The following is a 12,553-nucleotide window of genomic DNA, read 5'->3' on the forward strand; positions in this document are numbered from 1 at the left end:
ATATCACAGGCACCCCTGGCCACAAATGCAGTGCAGATAAGTCAGAGTTAAAGTGCCCTTTTTAAATACCAAAGGCTTTTAAGTATTTGAACCAGCCATCAAAAAGGTGACTTACCATCTCCATATCTTGAGCTCTTTGCATGGAGCCTGCATGCCTCTCTGGAAGGTGGGGCTTAGGCAAACACTAGCAGTACTGCTCAAATCAAAGGTAGGAATGAAACTTGTGACCTCCCTTATGCAAGATTCAGACTGGGTGACCCAATGGCCCTAAAGTCTTTGGGAGTGATTGCTGTGCTTTGCAGCCCCAGAAGTTGGTCCCCATCCCTGGTTCCCTTTGTAGTTTCCAGCTACCAAGTGCAGGTTTAGGGTTGGTGGAGGTTGGTGGATTCTGACTGCAGCCTCCAGGTTTCTTAGGAAGCAGTACCAGCTCCTTGATTTTTGTGCCACAGGTTAGTTACCCTTTTAATCCTATGGCTGTCACAATGAGCCCCCCACGTTTTAAGCCCTAAAGGAAGAAGGGGCAGGAATGAGGGAAGGTATTGCAAATGCACAACCATGAACCAGTACCATGATGATGAAAACTTTAAACAAACCAGGCAGGAGCTGAAATTTGCTTTCTGTTTGAGGGAGGGCTTTCCAGCTCTTTGAGAGACTATATCCTGGGATATGCCTTTGAGGCTTAGAGGAACCCAGCAGATGTGAAGATCCTGGAATCAAGAAGCACAAAGGGAACCTGCAAGCATAATTGTGATAAACATCAATGGGTGGTTTCAGAGTGTCAGAACTGGGAGCTTCATTCCTTTGGCTCGAGTGCTTGTAGTCAGGAAAGTTTTGTGTGCCTTTCGTAGAGCCACAGACCAGCCCAGACTGGAAGGAATTGTCTGGTTCAGTCTTTTGTGGGAAAGGGAGCCAAGGTGATTGCAGCAACCTTGTCCAGTTGTGTCTTTGAGACCTCCAGTGATGGAGACTTTGCCATCTCCCTGGGGAGGTTATTCCAATGAGTGACTGTTCTCACTGTAAAATGCTTATTTCTTATGTTATGCTTTGTTTCTGGTCAGTGGGGGTATTTTTTTTAATTCACTTTTGCCTGGATATGATTTTTCCTGTTGTTTTTAGCTGGGAAAAAAACATCAGAGTGGGTTTCTTGGTTTAACAGCATTTTGTTTTGCTGCTTGTGGTATGGATCTGGCACTTTTGCTGCTCTTCAGAATCCACACATGGGTAGTCATGGGATACAGAGGACCTTTGGATGGGGCAGGGATGTCTGGGGCTGTACAAGCCCGACCACTGATAGTGGGACAGCTTGTTCTTCACACCACCAGCAGCTGAGCCTCTTGTTCTTTGTTTCTCATGGATTTCTAGGTTTTAAGGACATTGTGCTTGCTTAGTCTGACCTGCTGTATAACAGAGATTCCTTGAATTTATTTCTACTCTGCAGTCAGCAGTTGTGAATGCAACCAAGCATACATTTTTGGGGGAGCAAGAGAAGCAAGGTGGAAGCATCCCATCTTATTTTGAAAATTGCCAGTACTAGATCCTTGGCCATGCCAGTTGGAGGACTTTTCTCTCTGTTAATTACTTGAAGTTTAGAAAAATGGTATCGTTGCTTCTGGTTTGTTTTCTGTTGAACTTCAACTTTCAACCTTTGGTCTCGTTATGCCTTTGTCTGGCAGGCTGAGAGCACTCTTCTGACAGGTACCTACAGGCTGCGAGGTGCCTTTTAACTTTCTCTTTGATTGACTTCCTTGAGCTCTATGCTACAAGCCCAGGTTTGTTCTTGTGGTTGTCCTCTGAACTCTCTCCAGTTTTTCCAGCAGTATTCTTGAAGTGTGGGTACAGGTATGAAACCTCACACTCCCATCAGCTGTGCCAGCCCAAGGCCTGCAGATAACAGGGCCTCTGCTGGTACGTGACATCCCTGGTCTGTGGAGCCAGGCACCATGGAGCTGCCTTGTGAGCTCACCTTGGGCTAATTACGCCTCTTAGCTCAGCCAGTCCTGTAGGTCTTGTATTTTTAAAAAGTTTCCACGCACCCCTTTCTTTAATATGCCAAACATCTCTTTAATCTTTTTGATGTATTATTATTTTTTTTTTATTCTGAAAGGAGCTTTAGTCCAACATTTCTCCCTGTACCAGCCGCACGTCAAAAATCTTTACAAAACTGGGAGCTGCTAGGAATGTGTTTTACAGAGCTGGAGGAAGGAAAGTAGTTCACAAGGGGGAAATAACACTGAGATCTCCAGTGGATGGTGGGACAGGACCGATGCCTACCACTGGCTCCAAAGTTCTGCAGGCTTTTTTGACCTCTTTGGATCTTCACAGATTGTTTTGTCCTGTGAAGATGGTTAACCTGCAAGCACTGTGCCAGTCAAACCTGTCATTGCTGGCTGTGGAGTGTAGCACCAAGCTTCTTGCCTGGGGGTCATGGACTGGCTGCTTCCATTGGGGTTTGGGTCAGTGCTGGTGAATTTCTAGATACTAGACACAGAGATTTAAGTGTATTTCCAACTGAGATGTTTTTATTATTGGTTCTATGTTGTTTTTTATGTGTAATGATTCAGAGGAAACAGAGGTGTTGATCTGATGGGGAACCTAGAAAGCTTTTTGGTAATATCATCCAGATGTTTCCTTAGCACATCTGCTTAAGCCACTGTTGAAGTCAATGCCTTCAGCAGTGCTGCTGCTGTGTTTTACTGCCTGCTGCTGTGTGTGATGCTAATTTATGAGTAATGCAGAAATGGAGGAGGGGGAAGTTTAGCAGTAAAAGCAAGGACAGCCAGCTGCCGAGGAAGCGTGGGAAAGGAAGGCAATCCAGACTGTAACCCAAATAATTCTTGCTTTTACCATTCATGCAGGGTGTTTGGAAGTAATCTTGCATGTAATTTTAAGTACTGTGCCCCAGGTTTGCCTGGTTACAGGTCACTGTGTACCTGTGCTGTTGCAACTCAGCCATGTGGCCAAGACATTTGTCTGTCTGAACACTGACTTCAGCTGAGAGCAGGGCTCACACAAGCTCTCCTTGTGTGAGGAGATACTCCTGCCTGTCCCCTCATTAGTGGGAAGCTGTTTCTCTCCCTGGTTGTATCTGTTTAGCACTTCAGCACTGCCTTGCTAATCCCTGTGCCAGGATTGTCAGCATGTGCTGTTCCTCCAGGGAGGGTCAGCTTTGGGACAGCTCAGCTGCCTCATGCCAGGGCTTTGGGCAGCCAGGATACTACTGGGAGCTGTGCTTTTAATGTCACTGTGTCAGCCTTGTGCCCTGCCCACAGGAACATTGCCAGCAGCCTGAGGATTATGTTCCATAATTCCCAGTGCCCTGAGCTGTGCAGTCTTTCTAGGCTGCACACTCCAAGCCCTGGGTCACAGCCCTTCCAATATGGACTCAGATCTGGTGAGCAGCTCCTTACATCACGCTGTTCTTCCTCCCTCTTCCCCAATGACTTCTGCTGCTGGCTCATTTTCTGTGTCACAGAGAGCACGTCTTCAGAGCAGACCAGTTTGTGGTGCTCACTGCAAACTACTGATGTGGAAAGGTCATGGCAGCCACAAGGTCTTTGAAGAAAAGAGAATCTCATCTCCCCATATGAAGGCTGGTTTGTCACCTCCCTCCAGGGATGATGGGGTGACGTTGGAGGTTATGCAGGTTAAAATGGGGGAAGAAGGTGGAAACGTGTGGTTGGGGTGTGGCAAAGCCCTTCTGCGAGGAGATGTTGGTGTGGTAGGTGCCTGTGAGATGAATGGCCCAAAGGCGTAGATCTCATCCTATTTCTGCCTCTTTCTCTCTAATGAGTGACACAGCACCGTGAGCTGGCCAAGGAAGGGCCATCCAGTGCTCTTGGTTACGTGTCAGAGAGCGGCCCAGCTGGGTGATTCACAGGATGGAGGTGGACATTGCACAGTCCCAGAGGAGGCTGCAGCACCTTGTTTGTGTGTGTGGTCCTTCAGAGAGTAAAGATGCTGAAACAGCACAGCAGATCTTGGAGCAGGAGAGGCAGTGTGGCTTCTAAATGTTTGTCACGTGAACACAGAAAGCAGCAAGAGATGGTCAGAGACATGTTTCTGGAGCTGTGAATGCATTACCACCCTCATGGCTTGGGCCCCATCTTGTTTCCAGTTGCCACCTTGTTAGCTGTGCTCCCCATGCTCCCAGGCAGTGCAGAGCCATTTGCTTCCACCACATCAAGCTATGATCTTGTTTCTTCTGGCAATGGACCACGCTGCTTGCCTTCCCTAGCCAAGGTGTGTTTGAGCATCAGTGGCTTTGTACCTCCTGTGCCACATCCTGCACTCAAGGAAGAGGTTTCTTCTGCAGCATAGACCAACTTTCCTGCTTCTCATAGAATGATATCATAGAAAGGCCTGGAAGAGGCTGTAGAGATCATCTATTCCAACCCCTCTGCCATGGGCAAGGCCCTTACTTCACTGTTAATCTCTGTAACTAGGAACATTAAATCTGGGTAGGACCAAGTTTCCATTAATATTAGAGGGCTCTTCTTTTATGAGGCTAAACTACAAGTTATTCCCAGCTGCCTCCTAAACCTGACTTTCTATGTCACTGGCCCACCCTGGCAATCCTCTCTTTGCTGGGTTGGAGTTAGTTTGCAGGTCCTCCCTAATGGGATAGGGCTGCTGGCCTCTTCTTCTGCAGCTCTTCCCACACAAAGAAACCTTGGGGACATCTCCATTGTGTTTATTTTCCATCTCTTTCAAATGTCCCCTGAACACAGATGAAGGCTGCTTCTTTCTTGCTCAAGTCCTTTATGTTGGGTTGCTTATGCCTGGCTAGTGTCCAGTGGAGGAGCTCCTGGACATCATGAAAGTCTTTAGTTTAGATAAAGTATCTAAATGCTTCCATTTCTCTCTGCACACAAAAAAAATGGCTATTTTTGATAAAACTTAGAATTTAATCTAAATCTGATTTCTGGAGTTGTTCCTGCCTCCTCAGTGGAGCAGTGTGTTATACCCAGCAGAGCAATGTCTGCATTAGTGTTAATCAGCACACAGTGTAGTCATTTTGCTGGTTTGTGACAGTCTGCACTCGAACACTTATGTTGTCTTAGGGCAGAATTTACATGTAAAGCTAACTGTGTTGTATTGTGTATTAAAATCCACTTAATTTGATTACAGTACCTTTGATTACAGTTTCCTTTGTCAGCATTTGAGCTGACTGTTACTTTGTCACTAATCCCCTGTGATGTTGCAGTTGAACGCACCCTCAGGAGACAGTCAGCCTCAGTAATCCTCCTTTTTGGGGAAAGTGTAGTAAAAATTGGAGAGGGTTGGCTACTGACAGTACACCTAAACTTACTGACTCCATTTTGGCTTGTATTTGAAAGGAGTCTTTGTTTCTAATGGAAGTTATAATACAAAATGTAAAAGTTTGTGACTCCAAAGGGAAATTTTCCAACTGCTGAAACAAAGTGTTTCAAGTCAAAATGAGTTTCAATTCAGCAACTTTCAAAATTTCAAGTTTTTTATATTTCTTTCCACTTATTCAGAATGGTAGAAAAAAAAAAAAAAACAAGATCTTTAAATCTCACAAGGATGATAAAACTGTACTTTTCTTTGACATCTCTTATTCATCTCAGTTAGACTAGTACCTTCCATTGGCTGCATCTTGAGGCAACAACAAGATATTCTTTTGTCAGTACTGCAAGGTCAGGGTGTCCTTTGGTGGGTGAACCAGTATCACTCTCTTGATACTAATAGAAATCTTGTATAAAACCTGAAGATTTGTCAATCTGTCCTGATCCAGATATTAAAACTGTGTTTTCTTTATAGGTCTATCCACTGTTTGGAAGATGAAACCTGATGAGCTGCAATTTGGGTTGGATTACAGTATTTCAGAAGACTTTCTGAACTTGCCAGGCAACCCTTCCCCTTGACTTTGGGGACAGAGGAAATTAAATTTATATTTCCAGTGTCACACAAGGAGATAGAATGGAGTTGGCTGCTTTACACAAGTAATGAAAACCAATGCTGTGCTGCTCTTGGAAGGAGTGCTCAAAAGGAGAAAAGTGTGGCATACACATCTTGGTTTAGAGACAGATTTTATTTGGGAAAGTGTGCCTAGGGGAAGATAGAAGAAAGAGAAGAGGTGAGGCTACAAGCCAGCTTCCTGACCTCCAGAGTGGGACTGAAGCTTTTTAACAAGGTAAAAAAACCAACAAACAAATGCAAAACATTTTCTTTCCTTCATACCTCACTGAAGTATCCATCAGACAAGAAAAGTGAAGAGTAATGAGCCCATGCATTGAGTAGTTTCTCCTACTGTCCCCAGTCTCTGTCCTGCTCCCTGGCCACTTCCTGTGTCCTGCATCACCCATGCCTTGAGCAGGCTTCATGTAAAAATCATCAGCAAATCTTGACTGCCTTAATTGTCCACATATCTAAGACTTAATTTTTCAAGCATCTGTGCTCACACACACACACACACACACACACACACATATACATATTAAATGTGCTGTTTCTGGAGATCACTTGTGCCTTTGCTTTATGCCTGAGGATCTTGCTGCTCTGTTGTTGGCAGTGAGGATGACAAGTCCCTCACACTGTTTGCACTGCACTCTTTGTAGCTCTAGAGCAGGACAGTGATGTGTTTTTGTGTTTTCCAAACTGATGAGATACAGAGGGAGCTGAAATGTATGGGCTTTCACATTGCTTTGTCCAAAGCCACAAGAGGAGAAAGGCAGAAAATAGAGTGAAATTACCTGTTTCCAGTTTACTACCTTCAGAGAACTGAAAAACATAGGTTGTGGAAAAGAAAGTTGAAGCTTGATTTAGTTTTTAGCTTCTTTCCTGCTGCAAATGTTTTTCCTCATAAACGTGCATGGCTCCTCCCATGTTGGACCCTGGGCTCTGGAGCGCTGGAAGCATTCCTTGGAGGAGAAGGCTGGCCAGGATGACAGAGGGGTGCCAGGCTTGGTCTGTTCTAGCAGTACAGCTCCATGGGCATGGGGGACATTCAGCTTTCCTCTGCTGCACTTGGTGCGCTCCGTGCACTCTGAAGGCTGGATGGTGGTGAGGGTGGAAAGGGTTCATCAGACTCTCCCTCTGAGTATGTGTGGTGTGTGTGATGGTACCATGAAGGCCATGCCAGTGTGTGCATGGGGACCTGTACTGTCATGGCAATATGCCCTAATAAATTTGGCAATGATGAAAAATGCTGAACTGAACTCCACTGAGGTGAAAATCTCCTCCTTCTCCTCAGATCAGAGATTTCCTGGCTGTCCCTCACCCTCATGTCTCAGCACTGAGCTGGAAGGACCATCACTTTGTATCAGAAGTTTTTAATCTCTGTGATTCATTCAGCTGTTGGTTTAACTGCTGATTTTTCCAGTGAGAATGCTAGTGACATGGGTAGATGTGGTGGTGGGAAGGTACCACTATCTGGGAAGCAACAATAGTTTCACATCTATGAAGAGACTATCTATGACTAAATGTGTAGCTGCTACATTTCTAAAGCAGATTTGAATCAGAGAGATGAAGAACTCTTTCAAAGTCTGGCTCTGGCCCAGTTCCTTGGAAGAACCAAATTTAAGTATTTGTTCGTTAAGCCAAAGTTTCTGTTTCAGAGTGGATGTTTAGATGTTAATCTTGCATTGAAATTCCCCCATTTAAAGGTGAGGTGACAAAATGTGTGATACACATTGAACAGCAGCCACAGTGTTGAAGATGAAAGGGAATAGAAGTGGCTGTACAGAGCGAGACCATCTAGTTTGGTATCTCTCTTGGTGATAGCTAAGAGAGGAAAGAGTATAAGAAAGAGTGCTTTGGGAATGAGCTTTTCTCAGGAGATCCTTGCAGAATCCAGTGGTTAAATGTGCTAAGTGTTTCTTATGAGTGTCCTTTATGTCCATTTGTCCCCATGGATCAGATGCTCCTGTTGTGCTCAGGTTATGGAGCTCATTACTCTGAGCAACCCAAGCCATGCAGCCGCTGGCCCAGTGTTGTGTTTATATGGATTAGCCAAGGTCACCTAAATCAGAGGTGCTAAGTTGGATTCAGCCAGGGGACATCACAGCACCTGGTGGGCTGATGGTCCTGCTCCAATGACCAGGAGATTGGAATTCACCCTCACTCCTGTGTAATTCTGTCATTTAACCCCTCCACTTCTTCCCCTGGGAAGCATCTACTGGCACTTCACAGAGAGCACCAGTCCTATCTGTGGGTGTGAATTCCTATGTAACAAATGGGATTAATGAGAAGAACAGACCTTAGAAAATGCTGTGCAGCTCAGTCTTCAATTAGTCATGTAGGAGGGACTGTTGTCTTCTTGGTGGCTTGAAGGAGAGAGATAGAACCCCTTGTATCTCACAGGAGCCTCTTCCAGGTCTCCAAAGAAGAATAGAGTGTAATTTGGCACTTATTATTTCATTGCGTCAGCTTTTCTGGGTCTGGGAGTGCTCTTAGCACAAGCAAATAAATTACCCGTCTCATTTTGCTGCATGCACTGCAGCCAGCCATATGTTTGAGACTGATAGAGATTCTTATCTCATGGGCTAAAATTACTGAATGGAGGATGACATTTCTTATCAGGGGCTTTGCTGAATCAGAGAGTGGCCCTGGCACCCAGCTCTGAGACACCACTCTTCTTTGTCCAGCCTCCCAGCCCAGCAGTAAATGGATTTGTGTCTGTAGGTCAGAGGTGCTTGTGTCAAGGTTTTGTTGTTGCAGATCGAAGCTCTGAGGATTTTCTGTGTGCCTGGGAGGATGTGGGATTGAGGAGGGGAAAGGAGACTGTTCATGTGTCTAAAACAGGGCATCTTAGAGCTGTGCAAATGCATCTTCACTTAGAAGTCCTTGTGTGCACAGCTGATAACTTTAGGCTTCACATCCAGGGACTCTTTTCTCCCACTGGACAAAGGCTTTGCTTCCAGTTCTGTGGTGTGAAAAGCCATCCCCTCCTGCTGACAGCAAGAGCTTTTCTCCAGACTTCGAGCTTGCATCTCTCCGTCCTCCCATCTCTTTCAGGACAGGTTCTTTTCCTTCCTCTTTCCCTTTCTGTCTTTGGAGGTTAACCTGGTAGCTGCTGATGAGTCAAGGGGTTGTCTGGGTGTTTATCAGGTAGGAGAAAGACAGAGAAGCTTCTCCCACCAAGCCCAAGCAGCTTCTTTGTGCCTTGTCTTTGCCTCTTAGAGCAGGACTGACAGCATGAGATGTTCAGCTTCTGCAGTGCATCTGGGCAAAGCTCTTGATGGAGAGTGGCCTTGGTGAACTCCCCTAACTGAGCACTGTCCACAAAGGCAAGTTTGCTCCTAGGAGTCCTCCTGGGCAGGAAGCAAGACTGGCTCCCCACCCAGCCACCCAAGCATGGTCAAACTTCCTGTAAGAGGTTCCTAGGAAGGGCACTCTGAATTACCATGTGGTTTTCCTCACAGGGGAGTGTCTTCCACACAACAATACTCTTGTAGTGTTGTACTAAGGGCAGGGTCATCTTCACAGATCAGAGCAAATCTGCTAAAATGCCATCCTTGATGGAGAGAGACTCAATGTGAAACATCAGTTTCTTCTGCCAGGTGGTCCCAAAGGAGTTTTTCAGTTTATCTGTGACCATCGCAAGGTACTTCACTTCCCCTTTAATTACAACTATCTTCCAGCTGGCCTGTGGCAGCCCTGTAATGCACAGCAGGGGGTCAAGCCCCAGGGTCCAGCAGAAACCATTCTTTAGGTCAGTATAAGAATGGTGGCTATGGCCAGCACAGTCAGTGAGAACATTGTGGCTGAAAGTCCCACTGTTTGCACCCTCCTGGCTCAATCCTGGCATGTTCTTGCAAGCATGGGACTCATCTTTGAGTGATGCTGCCCACGGAAGACCACTTTATTTCAGAGCCAAACCACCAGCACTGCTTTCTGCAGTGCCCCATGAGATGCCCAGAGATAGCAGCCCTCTGTGGTGTGGCTGTGGGCCAAGGCTGTGCTCTGAGTGGCTCCTTGGGGAGGCTCCTCTGCCATCTGCAGCAGCTGTCAAGAAATGCTGGGGCTGATGGATGCAGCATCCCTGGGGTGCCCCATCCCCAAGGTAGGGCAGGGCTCAGAGAGCAGGACAGTGCCACCCTTCTCATGGATGGCACCTCTGGGCATGTGCAGCCACCTTCCTCCTCTTGAAACAGCACCCATAGCCTGATTTTCAGGTGTTTCTCTGTCCTCCCTCCTGCATTCTGATGGTGCAGCCCAGCATCCATCACAGCTTGCAGCATGGGGGTTCCAGGCACCTGCAGATGCTGTCACATGTGGGCTGGGTCTTGCTTCCTTCAGACCTTTCACCATTTTCCCCCTGAATCATGCTGAGTCACCCTGACCTCAGTGGAGCAACCTCAGGCCTGCCCATCAGCCCTGGCCCTGCACCAGCAGTTGAGCAACCACTGCCCTGAGGTCATGCTGGAGTGGAGGTCTCCAGGGCACTGGATGACCAGCCGGCCCTTGGGCTTTGCTCCCCGGCAGTGTCTGCATGCCATTGCACCACAGTCATGCTTTCCCCCCTTACCTGGCTCCTGCTGAGGTGGCTGTTTGTTGCCTGTTTGCCCTGGATGCTGTGATCTCCTGTCCTGTGGGAATAGCCAGTTGCCTCAGTGGGGGATTGGGGAGGTTATGGGGAAGTGCTGTGTGTAGGGCTAGTGACCATCTGAGGTGACCAGCTGGTAACTCCCACTTGTCAGCCTGGCCTGTCCAACTGGATGCCTGCCTTTAATAAAATCACAGGATCATGTTTGATTTGTTAAAAGAAAGAGCAGAGGGGGTTTCCTCCAACTGCCAAGTGCACGCACTGCCTGACCATTGTCTCAGGCATCGTGTCTGCCTGTGACTTCTGAATTGTCACAGATAACCTCAGTGAGCTGGGTCTGGCAGCACACCCACCATGGAGCTCACCCCAAATGCCTGTGGGGTGCACCCTGCGTGTGCACAGCATGCACCCTCCACACTCACAGTAAGCATGCTGCACACCCCTGACATGCAGCCCATGCACCCATGGCATCATGGCACGTGCCCCTCACAGTCTGCATGCCCAGTTCCATGCACACTGCAGCCTTGTCGAGGTGACGTGCTGGGTGGCAGTGCTTGAGGTGATGAGAGCTCACATCTTTGCTTTCAGTTCCCAGACTGAGTTTGCAGTTGGAAAAAAAAAGCAAAACCTGTCATTTTATTTATCAGCTGAGATAATTTTTTTTTTTTTCTAGAAGCTGCTAAGGCACAGTCATCCTGGAACCCGCAGGCTCTTACTAGAAACCATTATCTGGGTTAGACTGACACACATAACGGGAAGGATGAATTGGCCCTAACACATGGCTGGAACATTGTTAGTGCCCAGTGCTGCTCCTGCTCTGGTGCAGCCATGGGTGATGTAGTAGCCTGTGGAGCAGCTACAGCTCTCTTGCAGTTGATGGTGGCTGTCAGATGTCCCATGTGTAGCTCTGGGAGTATGGGAATGGAGACTGAACAGGCTGAATTTCCAAATATTCCCAAATACTCATATCCATAAATCTGTTCATCATAGATACTGCCAGCCAGGTATGAGTTGTGGAGTGTAGGGGAGTCTCCAAAACTTCTGCTCCATGCTCAGGGCTTCCCAGTACCAGCACAGGCCTATGCAAGCAGAGCAGGACAAGCCAGCAGAAATGCATTACACATGGGGGAAAAGCAGACTGGCTTGGTTCCTACCATTTTAAGCAAGCCAGAATACATCTTTTAGAAGGGGAGTCTTCAGTAAAAGTACCTGGGAACCTCTCCTTTCTGACTTTGGTGTCTTGAAAACAGCCTGTTGTCAGAGGTGCTGTGAGCAAGCCCTGTGTCCTGCACCTTGTGCTTGCTCAAGTGCCAGCTTTTCCCCATCCAGTTTCTGTCCTCGTGTCTTGTACTTGATTATCTTCCCATCTGATTTGTCACAGTAACAAGCAGCTCATTTAGGTAATTTCCATCTAGCTCTAATTAAGATTCTCCATGCCTTTTTATTCCAATGAAGAAAGGGGTTCCTCTTGATTGCTTTTGCGCACGGAGCGTGCAGCCGGGTGCCCTTGACTTGGGCAGTGTTTAGGAGCACGTGTAAGTGCTTTCCTGATCTGAACCAAAACTGCAGTAAATCTTGACAACTCTCAGCAGGAGTCTTTCATCTGCATGAAGCCCTGTAAGTGAAGGAAGTGTTGGCAACTCTTGGAGCCAACAGAAAGAATGTGTAAATCCTGGCAAGGAGGTGAATTACCGTGGAGTTCAAAGCATGACATGCTCCTTTATGTACTCTATCTCCGTTGTCAGGAGGGAGTTAGCTCTTAAAATGTGGTGCTAGGGATGGGGACTGAGTTATTTTGTGCTTTTGTTTTTGGATTTGCCAAGCATTCAGGTGAATGGGTGCTGCCCCATCCCACAAACTCCAGCTGGCTGAGCATTGTGGGAGGAAGGATGAAGCTGCTCTGGAGTTCTTTATTTACTTTGGTGCTACAGGAGAAACTTTACAAAGCAGTCAGTCCATAGCTCAGGAAATATTTTTCTGCTGACCACATCCCTAGCTAGCAACTGCTCTCTCACTCTGGGAGTGAAGGCAGGAAGATCAAAGTTC

At 47.0% G+C, this 12,553-nt stretch overlaps 1 long non-coding RNA gene across 1 annotated transcript in view; it reads left to right on the forward strand.

Moving 5' to 3' along the window:
* LOC134427946 (uncharacterized) overlaps positions 1-12,553 on the forward strand; it is a 123,549-nt gene that overhangs the window by 83,952 nt on the left and 27,044 nt on the right. Inside the window, exon 6 of the long non-coding RNA XR_010030275.1 lies at positions 5,782-6,154. This is a non-coding gene — a long non-coding RNA (uncharacterized LOC134427946). The remainder of the gene's footprint in view (positions 1-5,781; positions 6,155-12,553) is intronic.

This window comes from Melospiza melodia, chromosome 1, assembly GCF_035770615.1.
Source record: "Melospiza melodia melodia isolate bMelMel2 chromosome 1, bMelMel2.pri, whole genome shotgun sequence".
Taxonomy (NCBI): domain Eukaryota; kingdom Metazoa; phylum Chordata; class Aves; order Passeriformes; family Passerellidae; genus Melospiza; species Melospiza melodia.